This window comes from Medicago sativa, chromosome 8 (genome assembly GCF_051527215.1).
Source record: "Medicago sativa cultivar Bolivia chromosome 8, Bolivia_mono, whole genome shotgun sequence".
Classification (NCBI taxonomy): domain Eukaryota; kingdom Viridiplantae; phylum Streptophyta; class Magnoliopsida; order Fabales; family Fabaceae; genus Medicago; species Medicago sativa.
In genome coordinates, this window is record NC_140756.1 from 43,260,868 (window position 1) to 43,275,754 (window position 14,887).

At 35.3% G+C, this 14,887-nt stretch overlaps 1 pseudogene; it reads right to left on the reverse strand.

The window, feature by feature from the left end:
• Positions 1-1,988: 1,988 nt before the first annotated feature.
• Positions 1,989-7,926, reverse strand: LOC146899303 (uncharacterized; annotated as a pseudogene).
• Between the last annotated feature and the right edge of the window lie 6,961 nt (positions 7,927-14,887).

Below are 14,887 nucleotides of genomic sequence, written 5' to 3' on the forward strand. Positions count from 1 at the left end.
AATTGGTTTACACTACAAAGAAGGTAGAAAGAGCCTTCAGTGATGACCAATTCGAATGCTAAAGCTTCAAACATATTTAAGATGTTTTCTTGTATGCTTTGCATTGGTGCAAGTAATGCTGAGCCTTTGATCTCTATTTATAGAGTTTTTGGGCTCATATAGCCGTTGTAAGGTGACCAATGGTGTTATGCCACGTGTCCTGGGCCCCACAAGCTTTTACTTGAAAATCTGGGTGAACATTCTGACCATCAGAATGTTGTTGAGTTCCCAGGATGAACATCAGAATGTTGCTGTTTTCTTCATCAGAATGTTGGATATTCATGATGTTCTTCATCTGGGTTCATCATGGATGAATGTTGGATGAATTTCTGGGCTTGCCTAGCACGTGGTATGAGATTTGTATGAGTTTTATCCTCCAAAAAGTATCCTTTCCAGATGCATCCAGTTTTGCTGGAAAAAAGTAAACCAAATTTGTCTTGGACTTTGTGCAGGAGAGAGAGAGAGCAGTGGATCTGCAACTTCAGACCCATGCTTCAAAGAAATCTGCTTGTTTACAGCTCAGAGGTCAGGTTATCTCTGATGCAAGATCTCTTTTGCTTTGCTTGCTAACTTTTCACCAACTACACTGTTCAATGGTTGAAGCATGCGCAGACATGAACATTCTGACCATCAGAATGTTCCATTTGTGCTTACTTTAGGATGATTTGTAAGACTAGCTTTTAATGCAATCAATCCTAATAGTAGAGACACGACTGAAGTGCAGTGAATGCAACATCTAGGATTAAATTCACATTGGAATATTCCTAGTACTTTAATGTTCATAGTCTTGGATGAACATTAAAGATCCTTTTGACATAAATCTTTGTTCATGCCTTTATTTGTTGATACATCCATGCAATTGTGCTTTTCTGGACCTTTTATTCATGTCAAGTGTACTTGCATGTTCTTCATGTTCTTGATGAATCTGGGTTTGCTTATGAACACCCTTCTGGCTTTCCATCAGAACGTTCAACTTTCTGATCAACATTCTGTACAACATTCTGAACTAACTTTCTGAACTCAGAGTTAGTTCATGATTTCAAATGTCCTTTGATTTCTTGTATCTTGGTGTGATTTAAACTTTGTTTGTTGTCTTGGCTAATTACTTAAGAACGCACAAATACCAAGAACTATCAAAGTCCATTAATCCTTTAATCACCATAGATGCCTTTATTGCTTGATCCATGCAAATGTACTTTTCTGGACATATGTCCATGTCACATGTGCCTTGCATAACCTGGATCAATGTTCTTGAGATTCTTGGCTTGTTAAGAACAACCTTCTGATCTCTGCTTGAACATTCTGATCTTCGAGCAACATTCTGATCTAACTTTCTGACCTCAGTGTTAGATCTTGAATTCAAATGTCCTTTGATTTCTTGATTCTTGGTATGATTTAAACCTTGTTCCTGTCTTAGTAAAACACTCAAGAGCACAAGTTAAATACCAAGGAATTAATCAAAGTCCATTAATTCTTTAATCATATTGGTTTATTATCTTTAAAATTAATTAGGGATTTTGCCTCAACAATCTCCCCCTTTTTGAAGATGATAAACCTATGATTTAGGATTAAGGATTTTGATTATATATATGAAGAATAACAGAGCTTGAAAATTTATTTTAATGCTCCCCCTCATTTTTATAAAAAAAGCTCCCCCTCAATTTCATAATATATTGCATAAAAATAAAAATATGCAAGATTGAACCAAAATCAATATTCATTCATTGATATACACATGAAGTACATTACATGATATATATGGTTCAAAACAAAAAAGAAATTCATAGCATGTGATCAAGCAAAAAAAATGAAGTTTAAAAACTCCAATAACTATTGATCACTAGACCTACTTAGGGCCTAAAACTAAGAAGAACTTAAGACTTAAATCCTAAAGCTTCTCCCCCTTTAGTCATCTGCAAAAAGGATAGGGAGGAATGACATAAAAAGATTCAGGGAGAAGATTCTCCAGAATCAGAGGATGGTTCTTCATCAAAGATGGATTGGTCAGCAAAGGTTGGTCCAGGAATGGCCAAACCAGGAGCATGGACTTTGACAGTCCAATAAGCCAGTGCACAAACAATTTTGTGAGTCTTAGTAGAGACCATAAGTGCCCTAGAGGCTAGCTTCTCAGCCCTTGAAGGCTTAGAGGATGGAGCAGCATCAGAAGCTTCAGCCTTCTCTCTGTTGGGAGATACAAAGGTATTGAGAGAGTCAAAGAGAGCAGCCATGTTGGGAAGTTTGCTTGTGGTGGTGGTTTTCATTGGTGGTGGTGGTGGAGTGTATGAGGGAATGGTGTTTGGAGTGGGAAGATCAGAGATCAAAAAGTTGCTTGCACCAGCAACTGATCCCATAGTGGAAGATGACAGATTAACATTTTGACCAGTTTGAGCCATGAGATGTACCTCTACAGAAGGCAAAGATCCTGAAGCCAATGGCATTGGATCTGCTGATAGCTGGCCACTTTGAAGAGGTTCATTTGATGCATTCTGATCATCAAATTCTTGAACATTCTGCTTGACTGGAACATCTTCAACATTCTGAGCAGCAGGGACTTGAACATTCTGAGCTGCAGAGACTTCAACATTCTGAGCTGCAGGAATTGCAACTTCTTGAGCCACAGTTGATTCCTGAACATGTTGAGTGGTTCCCTGACCATCTTGAAATACTTCATTGTTGAAGTTAGTATTGACATCTTCAATGTTAAGATCAAACCCAGTTGAGAACACCATTTGTTCAACTTGAACATCTCCCTCAATTGACATGTTTGAAGCTAAGATCTCAGCCACATCCTGAGTATCTTCATCTACATTTTGAGTTTCTTTCTCAGTATTTTCTTCAACTCTTTGATTTTGATCAACAAAGTTTCCATCAGCAGCTTGAGGTATACCTTTATGAGCCTCAGTAGCTTGCTTAACATTCTCAGCTTCCCTTTGAAGAGATGCATAATTATCCTTCTGAGCATCATCTTCAGTTAGTGACTCTCCAAGCAAAGCTTTGAATTGAGAGCTTCCTTCTTCAACAATCTCCTTTGCAAGCTGGAAGACTTTAGAGAAAATTTCCAACTCTGGTGGAGAGGAAGGTCTGGTTTCTTCATTCTTAGGAGATTCATCTCTGATTTCCTCTACCTTTCTCTTCTTTCTGGTTTTCTGAACATTCTTACTAGAAGTCCTCTTAGCAGACCCAGAAGTTCCAGAAGTTGTGAAGGATGGCATATTTGAGGTGGTGATGCGAAGTTGACCTAAAGTCTTTGATGTGAACTTCATAAAGTCAAGCTTACGTTTTTCTCCCTCAAGAGGTACTTTTGCTTTCTGAAAGATGGGGGTTAGGTGCATTCCATAGGGTAACCCAGCAACTGTTTGTTTGTAGGCCAAACAGGAATCAATCATATGTTGAATGATGATGAAGCAAAGGTTCAGCTTGGTTTTGTTCATGAGGTGGTAGATGATGCATAGGTCCATATCAGAGACAACATCAAAAGAGCCACACTTGGGTACTAGGGTATGTCTAACCATGTTGTGAAGAATTTTTGGGACATCCTCTAGGTTTGTGGAGTTAAAGGTGTGATTTTCTTTGGTGTATTAGACTATGAGTTGATTACGGTTAACCCTAACGTCATTGTGTAACACCATATTTCTATTAAAGCGATAAAACACGCGAATATAACAAATATTCAAGAAATAGACGCTACGTCTCATCTAAACAACAACCATCATGCATATATAATAATATCTCAACAGTCACAGCGAAATACAAACATATATCTCCATCAATACATATGTCATGGTCATACATCGACATCAACATAAAATCCTCCGAAGTCTCAACAATGAGTACAACTCAACAAAACAATAAGTCCAACACAACAAAAGACACTGACTCAACCTAATCAGAGCCCTATACTATAACTCCAAAATGATAATGGAGGCTAGCTCCTGTTATCCAAACATCCAACAAGCAACTCACCTACCATACAGACAGGTAGGTGGTCGAAACCACTGGGGGTAAGCATTACATTAATCATAATCAACATATAAAAACATAGAATTCAAGGATTCATACATATCACATATACATAACCGTCCCTCCTAGAATACTAGCATCATATGGTTAATATCCCCCATTACTTGCACCTCAAGCTATCATAGCATAACAGACATGTTCAATCTTTAATCAAGACATTGACACAAGCTCATCATTTATCAATAACAATCAATGAAAGGATTACTCACCTCGTTCTTCACTTAGCATACTTAACTTAACTAGTACAGTTCATCATTTCAAAATTATAAGCAAGTAATCATCATCATCAAAGAAATCACCACATCATATGCGTATATACATATACAAATCTCACAACATCATTAATATCAAAATAATTATCTTCAATTGATTCACCAAGTGTATAAGCACAAACAAGTGAGACATGCAATTAGAACATAGTTCAATTATTCACAACCGTCAACAAAATCCACCAATGTACATATACACCAATCCACACAATCACAACATTAACCAAATTTCACCAATACACAAATTCATCAAGTCACAACTCATCAACCATTAAATTCCAAATGTCACAAGTATGTATTCATCAAACACACTTATCATCAACAATCACCATTCACATACAACAACAAGATAACATTTCAAAATGCAATGTGCCTACACTCGACACATATATGCATGTGGTACCATAACAACAGTCATTAGATGCCAAACGCACATCTATGTAAGAGTACACCTCCTCTTACATGTAAGAGTACACCTCCTCTTACAACAAATATGTAAAAGTACACCTCCTTTTACATTTCAACATATGACTCAATATGATATGATGCATGGACATACAACAATGACCCGATAATGCACAACTTCACCACAACAACGACAATGTAAAAGTACACCTCCAATTACATTGACTATCTCAACAACATTGCATTATCAAGTATACATGTCCACACATTCAACAATCATAATACACATAAGAGTCATCATCACATAAATCATCATCAACTACACAATATCCCACAACAATCCCACATATTTCTCATAAACCAAGCAAAGTGTAATAATACAACATTTATGATAAACATCATATTCAACCTTCAACAACCATTCATACATCATCTCATCATCATATTAATCTATTCATAAAAGGTTCATAAGCAATTGGCTCTCAAAAATCATTTTCTACCAAGTTCGTCTCCAAAAATCACAACATTGAAAATAATTGAGCACCTAAGCCAAAACCAAGTAAACGAGCTCAATTGCCTATGCCATGTATCCTCACAAGTCACATATACGTGCAGTAGAGGTTACATAAGCATTTCATCGGCCAAATACGATGAATTCATAAAAATCACAAAGTTCGTCTCACCGAAACACTTTTCAAGAAATTTTCCATTTTGAAATCAAAACAAGTTAGACCCCTCACATCATAGTTTAAATACTACTAAACACCTTAATTGAACTCATAAAACATAAGTTTGAAGTTTGGAACCAATCCATAAGGTGTGGGTCGACTTAAGAGTAGTTATGCGGAATTTTTGTAAAATTTCACCAAGACCACCTTGGAGTATTTTCATCATAACTCAAAAACCAAAAATCATTTTCAAGTCAAACCAAAGCCTCTGGAAAGTTAACAAAATTATCTACAACTTTCATGTTTACACCGAAAACCAATTCAAAACAGAAACGTGCGAAAAAGACACAAGAACACGAAACAGGGAGTTCTGTCCTGTGCAACTCGCAACTGCGAGTTATTTACTTGCAACTGCGAGTTATGACAGTCCAGTCTCGGGAAAAACCTCATTTTCACCCGAAAACTCCAATTTTGACTTCCCAAAGCTCAAATTTGATCCCAAAGTTTGTTTAAACATTTCTAAACATGAAAAGACACTCAATTCCATATAAAATTTGCACTACAACATCCTCTTAACAAAAATCATCATTTGACCCATTTTTCATCAAAACCACAAAAACAACACAAAGTCATGGTAAACCCCACAATTATGATTACCCAAGGTTCAATTCATCAACAAGAGCACCTCACAACATCAACAACAACAACCAATCATGAATTCATCACAATTCATCAACAACAACATCTCATATCAACAATTTTTGGGTAAAACACAAAGCATACATATGTACATGATTTAAGCTTGCAATTTCATCATCAACAACTCAATTAGCATTCAATTTACATACCCAAACATTGCATCACAACATAAGCACGAATTTCACAATTAATTTCACAAATAATCAATTATTCAAATAAGCACTTATGTAGAAATTTAGGGTAGAAGTTACAACTAAGTGATTATGAGTAAAGACTAACCCCCTTACCTTAATTCTCCACAAACTCAAGCTAAGGCTTCACTTTAGCTCCCAAAGCTTGGACATCTAGCTCTCTCTAGCTCTCCTCATTCAAACCCTTTCTCTTCTCTTGTCTCTATCTCTTTCTTCCTCTTCTCCCAAATGCAAATGTTGGTAAAACCCTATTTCACTACTAACACTAGTGTTTAAATAGGCTTTACTTAATTGGGCTTAACTCACCACACCTTAATGGGCCTAACCCATTTCTATTCTAACCCAAAATGTTACTACTCACTTAACGGTAAAATATAACACTAACGGTCACTTACCGGTAAATAAAATAATTACTACACTCTCTCTAGTACTTAGTAAAATACCCACTCTCACTAAGCACTAAAAATAATTCTCAACAAAATTACAAAATTACCCCTACTCGTAAAATGACCAAAATACCCCTGAGACCAAAATGACTAAAATACCCCTCTAACACCGAATTCTACAATTCCCAACCAAAAATACACACAGAGGCAATTAATCACGTAAGAGCACATATAACACACATAAATAAATAATAAAATAAATCTAACGAAAATCGGGTTGTTACACATTGTACCATGAACAAGTAAACAACTTATTACCTTCATTTGGGATTTTCAAGGCTTCAGAGAGGAAGTCTTGAGTTACTGTGATCTGAATACCCTTGACAGATGAGATGAGAAAGTTCTCATTTTCATTCTTCTTCTGCTTCACAGTCAAGTTGGTGTAGAACTCTCTAAGTAGATCTTCATATGTGTGCTCTTGCAAAGATACAAAGTTTGTCCATCCTTGTGGATCAGTGAATTCCTTCGGATTCCACCCCTTTGTTTCCAAGCTTCCAAACTCAAAGTATTTTGTTCTGCTCATTGGTCTGAGAGCAATCTTCTCTGCTCTTTGATCCCTTATAACTGCAGCAACCTTGGCAATATCCTTTCCTTTGCCATGTTTCTTAGAAGAAGCTTCATCTTCATCAGCCTCTATATCTTCTTCATCTACTTCTGCAGCATTTTCACCATCATGCTGAGATGAAGGTTTTTTCTCTGAATGAGAAGCAACTTTCTTTCCCTTCTTATAGGTCTTTCTTGCAGCCTTAACAATCTAAATGAGAGTTTGTTCAGAGTCATCCTCTACTTTCTCTTCAACTTCCTTTTCAGGGGCTTCCACTTCTTCTTCTGGATCTTCTTCAATTTCCTCTTCAGAATCTTCTACCTTCTCATCATCACTTGAATCTGTCTTCTTCTCATCATCAGAGACAAGATTTATATGAGAGACCTTTGTTTCCTTTGAAGAATCCTTCATCCTAGTTGACCGTCTGGTAGGAATGGGTTTCTTAGAGGATTTTGATTTAGAAGATTTTGAAGCGTCAAAAGCAGGGTAAATGACGTCAAGAAGGATTGTGTGAACAGGGTTTTCGATCAGAGGTTGTTGATCAGAGGTTTGATCAGCAGCAGCGTTTTGTGGTGGTGATGGAGAACGTTTTACTTGAGAGTTCTCATCATTAGCAAATTTTGAAGTGGTTTTGGTTCTGGCCATGTTTCTTTGCAAAAATGAAGAACAGAGTGATTTGAAATTTTTGGGAATGAGAAGAAAGAAGTTTGGATTTGAAGTAGATGTGAAATAATCAGAGTTGTTACTGATTATATGGACCAAACGTGCAAAGTGAAAAGAAAGAAGGAAAGAAAAAATAGCAGTTACATTGGGAAGGAGGAAAAATGGAACGGACAGGAGAGAGAGAGAGAGAGAGAGAGAGAGAGAGAGAGAGAGAGAGAGAGAGAGAAGTAGCCGTTTTGAAAAGTGAAAGGGGATTGGTTGATTTGATAGTTAAGGTTTTACATGGTGGTTAAACCTTAAATGTAACTCCTTATAACCAAGCATTAAATGCTTAAGATTATAGAAGGATTTCTGGAGAAAATCAACACAAAATCTCACGCATGAGATTTCTGACCCAGATTTCAGGTTTTGAACATTCTGACCTTTATGAACATTCTGACCTGATGAACATTCTGAACTCAGGAACATTCTGAGCTCAGGAACATTCTGATGAATGTTCTGATTGAGATAGATCTATCTGATTTGCATCAGATGACATCAAGGGGTTTAGTCTAAGGCCCTTAGTGATCTGTAATCAATCTTTATTGATTTTTTAAGATTGATAATTTTTCTTCAAGAAAATTGAATCTATCCTCAACAACGTCAGCTAGTTGATTTTCAAAATCAACAAAGCTCAATGCAATATTCTTTTCCTGATCATGTTCTCTAATGAAATGATGCTTTATTTCAATATGTTTAGACCTAGAATGCTGAATAAGATTCTTGGAAAGATTAATTGCACTTGTATTATCACAAAAATTATGAACACTTGTGTACCTTAACAAGTAGTCTTCGAACTGATTTCTTACCCACAAAATTTGAGAGCAACAACTAGCTGCAGATACATACTCTGCTTTAGTTGTGGAAAGTGCTATGGTGTTTTGCTTTCTGCAAGACCATCCAATCAATGCTTGTCCTCAGAATTGAGAAGAGCCACTTGTATTCTTCCTCTCAAATCAGCATCACTACAAGATCAAAACAAGAACCTTTTCTATACCAAAGGCCAAGATCAGTAGTACCTACTAGATTTCAAAAAATCCTTTTAACTGGAGTTAAATGAGATTCTTTTGCACATGTTTGAAATCCAGCACATATTGATGTTTGCACTTTTATCTTTGTATTCAATTTTGGCAATTAAAGTAAGATAATTAAACAAACTTTTATGCTCAAAGCAAGGCCAATATAAGTTTAAGAACAAAATATGCAAACCTTAGAGCAATATTTGAAGATTATAACAAGATCATACACAGCATCAACATGAAGATCAAGTATAAAAAATCTTCTAATGAGAATTTCAAACATAAGATTCTTTTGAGATCATGTTTGAAGAATGGTATTTTCATAAACCATGTCAAAAATAAGTGAATATCTTCTTGTTTCAGATTATTCTGAAGTTTTGACAAATTAAGATTTTTTTTTTATGTTTCAAATCAATGAACAATCATGATTCAACATTTATGACCAAACATAAATCTTCCTATGAATTATTTCACAACAATGATGATTTAGTTTGCAACTCATGTTAATAACTCAGATAGAAATGTATCAGATTCATTTATTTTAAATGTGAAAAGATAAGTATTCACAAAATGATGTAACACATTTAAAGCATAAGACATCATGCAATGATTTTAATCATCAATTATGACTTGTGCAGTTGCAAAGGAGTATGATACTATCATGAAAGGAGTATGAACAAAGTGTGAAACAATTATTGCATTTAAGATTAAACATTTGATATAAGCACATATTAAACATGACATATATTGATGCATTCAATCATCATATTTATTATAGTGAAAATAAATGTGTACCTTATAGGATGATGTTCCTTACTTTGAGATTCAATGAAGAGAGCATGCTTCTCTTTCTTTGAAATACTTTCTCATCTGGATTGGAGAACTCCAAGCATCAATAAGCATGACCTTCTGAATTAATTTAATCATCAGTAGGCTTTTTCTTTTTCTTAGTCTTTCCAACTTTCTGATCTGAGTGTCTTGTAACATATCCAGATGTTTTAGGATCTGTAGACTCATGGTCAACAGATGGAATGCTTTGTTCATGAAGAATGTTTCTTTGAACATTCTAAACATGAGTTGAAGGAATTATTCCATCATTTTCCATTTGAGAATCCTCAAAGACACTTTCATTGAAGTCTGAGCTGACTTCCTCCACATTCAGATTAGAACCAGCTTGATTTCCAGCTAGCTCATCCTCATCAGATTCTAGAACAATTTCTTGTTCATCAAACTGGAGTTCACCCATGATGTTTGTAACATCACTTCAGATTTTGAGATTGTTTCAGCAGTGGAAGATTTAAAGGATCCTTCTCCAATAAAGGCTTCCAGCTTTGTTAGCTTTCTGAGGTATTTTTCAGAAGCTTCTTCAATTTCATTAACCTTCTGAAGTTGTTGTGCAGGAACTTCATCAACTTTCTGAACATCTTCCTTAGCAATGTCTACAACTTCTTGGAAGGTTTCTTCAAGAATGTCTTGATCCATTGTTGGAAAATCCTCATTGTTGTCAAATTCTTTATGTTAAAGATTTGATAATCTTTCTCATACACTTCACTTTTTCAGAGACATCTTAAAATGCTTGAATGTGAGTGTAAAATCCAATTCATATAGAATATGAGAAGTCTTCTTGTTCTTGCTTGAAAATAGAGGGATGTATTTTGAAGCTTTCAATTTTTTATGGATTGAGTAGCTTCAGCATCAGGAGCATTTTCTCGAACATTCTGATCTGCAGACATCTGAACATTCTGATCTTCCATTTCAGATGTTTCTTGAACAGTCTGGACTATTTTTTCCGAGCATCTTGAAACACATCAGTGTTGAAGTCTGATTTTTAGATCTTCTGTGTTGAGATCAAAACCAGTTGCACATTCCATTTGCTTATCTTCTAGTGATTGAACATTTTCTCCACATATCATTTTGGAGGCAAATATTCCTGCATCACAGATTGACAAAGCTTTTGGTACCCATATTACTTTGGGTCCTTGAAGGTTAGTGTTTCTCTTTTTGAGAAATTCTTTCTTATGACCACATTCTGATTTAAGATAATCAGATTTGTTGTAATAAGAACATTATGTCTTACCAATCTCAACCTTTTGAGACCAATCTAATTTAGGATAAAATTTCTTTTTGAAATGAGAATTTTTCTCAAGTTTCTTTTTATAAAGATGTTGAATTCTTTTTCAAAATGATCATTTTTATTTACCTTCTCACTTTTGTTTGTGATAGGTTATGAATCCTAAACCAGCCCTTTTTGAAAGGTGTTAACAGATTTTATAAAGTTGGTTATGTCCTTTTTAAAATATTACTTCTCTTTTCAAAATAACATTTTGTTTCAAAAATTTAGACTTTTCTAAATATTACAGATTTTTGATCATTGAGAATCTTATGTTTCTCAAATATTTAAAAATGAGATTACTACAATTTTTGAATGGTTTTAAGATATATATCATTCAGGATTACTAGTTTCACATTTTCTTTCTTTATACAAGAAAAGTTATCATTTTAAAAGTTCATACTTTTAAGATAAAATGCATGAGTCATATGAGATATTATTAAACACTTTATATAAAAGACAAGGATTAGACTATCTTACCTCTTCACTTCTTGTGTTTGTCTTTACTCATGTGTTGACTTCTTCTTCTTCTTCAAAATCATCTCTGGTTGCCATCTTTGCATCTTCTTCTTCAGAAAGCATTTAGTTTTGAAGTATCCCACATTGTTGCATGTGTGACATGCACTTTGATTTGCAGGTTTTGACATCACTTCCTTCTGGATCTTTTCCTCATACACTGTTGAGTGCTCAAACCATAGAACCAGGCTCTGATGCCAATTGAAGTGGATAAAACAGTCACAAGGAAGGGGGTTTGAATTGTGACCCTTTAAAAATTTACCTGCAACTTAAAAATGATTCTCAAGTAGTTTACTTGGAATAGTTAAGTTAACTTTCTGACTTCAGAACGTTCTGACGTTCTTGTGCAGATTATGCAGAAACTGATTTAATCAAGTAATTGTGTTGTGTGTGTTTAGTGTATATTGTATTTAAAGAGTAAAGGGGAGAGAAAGAACACACAGAAGTTTATAGTGGTTCCCCGAATGTGGGTTAGTCCACTCCTCACAATCTTGTGAGAGTTTCCACTATGATGTTTGAGATAACCTCTCAAATCCTGCACTTTACAATCTTGTTCACCTGAACAATTACATCAACTGTATTCTCTAAGCCTCAGCAGGCTTGCACCTTCTTGCTAAGTTACCTACTTAGACTTTTGCACCTTTTGCTCAAACTAACACTTTAGTACCCCTAAAGCTAGATGAGACTTTCTTTTCTTCTTGTTAAGTTACCCACTTAGACTTTTGCACCTTCAGCTCAAACTAACACTTTAGTACCCCTAAAGCTAGATGAGACTTTACAAGATGTTTGGAGTTTGAATGTTTGAGAAACAAACAGAAGAAGGAGAAGAAGAAGTTATCTTTGAAAGAGATAACAAAGAGAATTGATTTACACTACAAAGAAGGTAGAAAGAGCCTTCAGTGATGATCAATTCAGAGAAGAAAGGAAGGAGAACTTATCTTTAACAAGATAAGAAGGAATTGGTTTACACTACAAAGAAGGTAGAAAGAGCCTTCAGTGATGACCAATTCGAATGCTAAAGCTTCAAACATATTTAAGATGTTTTCTTGTATGCTTTGCATTGGTGCAAGTAATACTGAGCCTTTGATATCTATATATAGAGTTTTTGGGCTCATATAGCCGTTGTAAGGTGACCAATGGTGTTATGCCACGTGTCCTGGGCCCCACAAGCTTTTACTTGAAAATCTGGGTGAACATTCTGACCATCAGAATGTTGTTGAGTTCCTAGGATGAACATCAGAATGTTGCTGTGTTCTTCATCAGAATGTTGGATATTCATGATGTTCTTCATCTGGGTTCATCATGGATGAATGTTGGATGAATTTCTGGGCTTGCCCAGCACGTGGTATGAGATTTGTATGAGTTTTATCCTCCAAAAAGTAGCCTTTCCATATGCATCCAGTTTTGCTGGAAAAGCTGGGATAAAGTAAACCAAATCTGTCTTGGACTTTGTGCAGGAGAGAGAGAGCAGTGGATCTGCAACTTCAGGCCCATGCTTCAAAGAAATCTGCTTATTTACAGCTCAGAGGTCAGGTTATCTCTGATGCAAGATCTCTTTTGCTTTGCTTGCTAACTTTTCACCAACTACACTGTTCATTGGTTGAAGCATGCGCATACATGAACATTCTGACCATCAGAATGTTCCATTTGTGCTTACTTTAGGATGATTTGTAAGACTAGCTTTTAATGTAATCAATCCTAATAGTAGAGACACGACTGAAGTGCAGTGAATGCAACATCTAGGATTAAATTCACATTGGAATATTCCTAGTACTTTAATGTTCATAGTCTTGGATGAACATTAAAGATCCTTTTGACATAAATTTTTGTTCATGCCTTTATTTGTTGATACATCCATGCAATTGTACTTTTCTGGACCTTTTATTCATGTCAAGTGTACTTGCATGTTCTTCACGTTCTTGATGAATCTGGGTTTGCTTATGAACACCCTTCTGGCTTTCCATCAGAACGTTCAACTTTCTGCTCAACATTCTGAACAACATTCTGAACTAACTTTCTGAACTCAGAGTTAGTTCATGATTTCAAATGTCCTTTGATTTCTTGTATCTTGGTGTGATTTAAACTTTGTTTGTTGTCTTGGCTAATTACTTAAGAACGCACAAATACCAAGAACTATCAAAGTCCATTAATCCTTTAATCACCATAGATGCCTTTATTGCTTGATCCATGCAAATGTACTTTTCTGGACATATGTCCATGTCACATGTGCCTTGCATAACCTGGATCAATGTTCTTGAGATTCTTGGCTTGTTAAGAACAACCATCTGATCTCTGCTTGAACATTCTGATCTTCGAGCAACATTCTGATCTAACTTTCTGACCTCAGTGTTAGATCTTGAATTCAAATGTCCTTTGATTTCTTGATTCTTGGTATGATTTAAACCTTGTTCCTGTCTTAGTAAAACACTCAAGAGCACAAGTTAAATACCAAGGAATTAATCAAAGTCCATTAATTCTTTAATCATATTGGTTTAGTATCTTTAAAATTAATTAGGGATTTTGCCTCAACATGTGTTTCATGTGTCTCAGTTGAGAAAGTATGCATATGACGAGTCTCACGTGATTCAAGTGGATGATTTGGAAATAAAAGATAATTTGACTGTTGAGACTTGGCCAGTTAGGATTGAAGATCAGGAAGTGAAGCTCTTAAGAGGAAAAAAGATTATTTTGGTGAAGGTGATTTGGGTTGGACCAACTGGTGAGAGTGCTACCTGGGAATCGGAGAGTAGGATGAAGGTTTCGTATCCGGAGTTGTTTCCTTTAGGTAATTTTCGAGGGCGAAAATTCTTTTTAGGGGGAGAGTTGTAACAACCCGATTTTCATCAGATTTATTTTATTTGTTTTTATGTGTGTTTATATGTGTTTGTGTGTGATTATTTGTATCTGTGTGTATTTTATTCAGGATTATTGGATTCTGGCTTAAGAATGGTATTTTAGTCATTTTAGACTTAGGGGTATTTTGGTCATTTGGTGAGCGAGGGTAAATTAATATTTTTTTAGAAGGTTATTTTTTGTGTTTTAGTGAGAATAATTATTTTTATTAGGATAGAAATAACTAGTGGTAATAATTTAGAGATATTAATTATCCGGTGTTTTAACGGTTTAAGTAAGTGTGGTAACTTTTTGAGAATTTAGTGACATGAGTTTAGAGGCCCATTAAGCTTTAACCTAATTTAGTCCAATATGTGGTGTGTATATAAGGATACTTGTTAAGAGAAAAACTAGGTCATTTCTCATT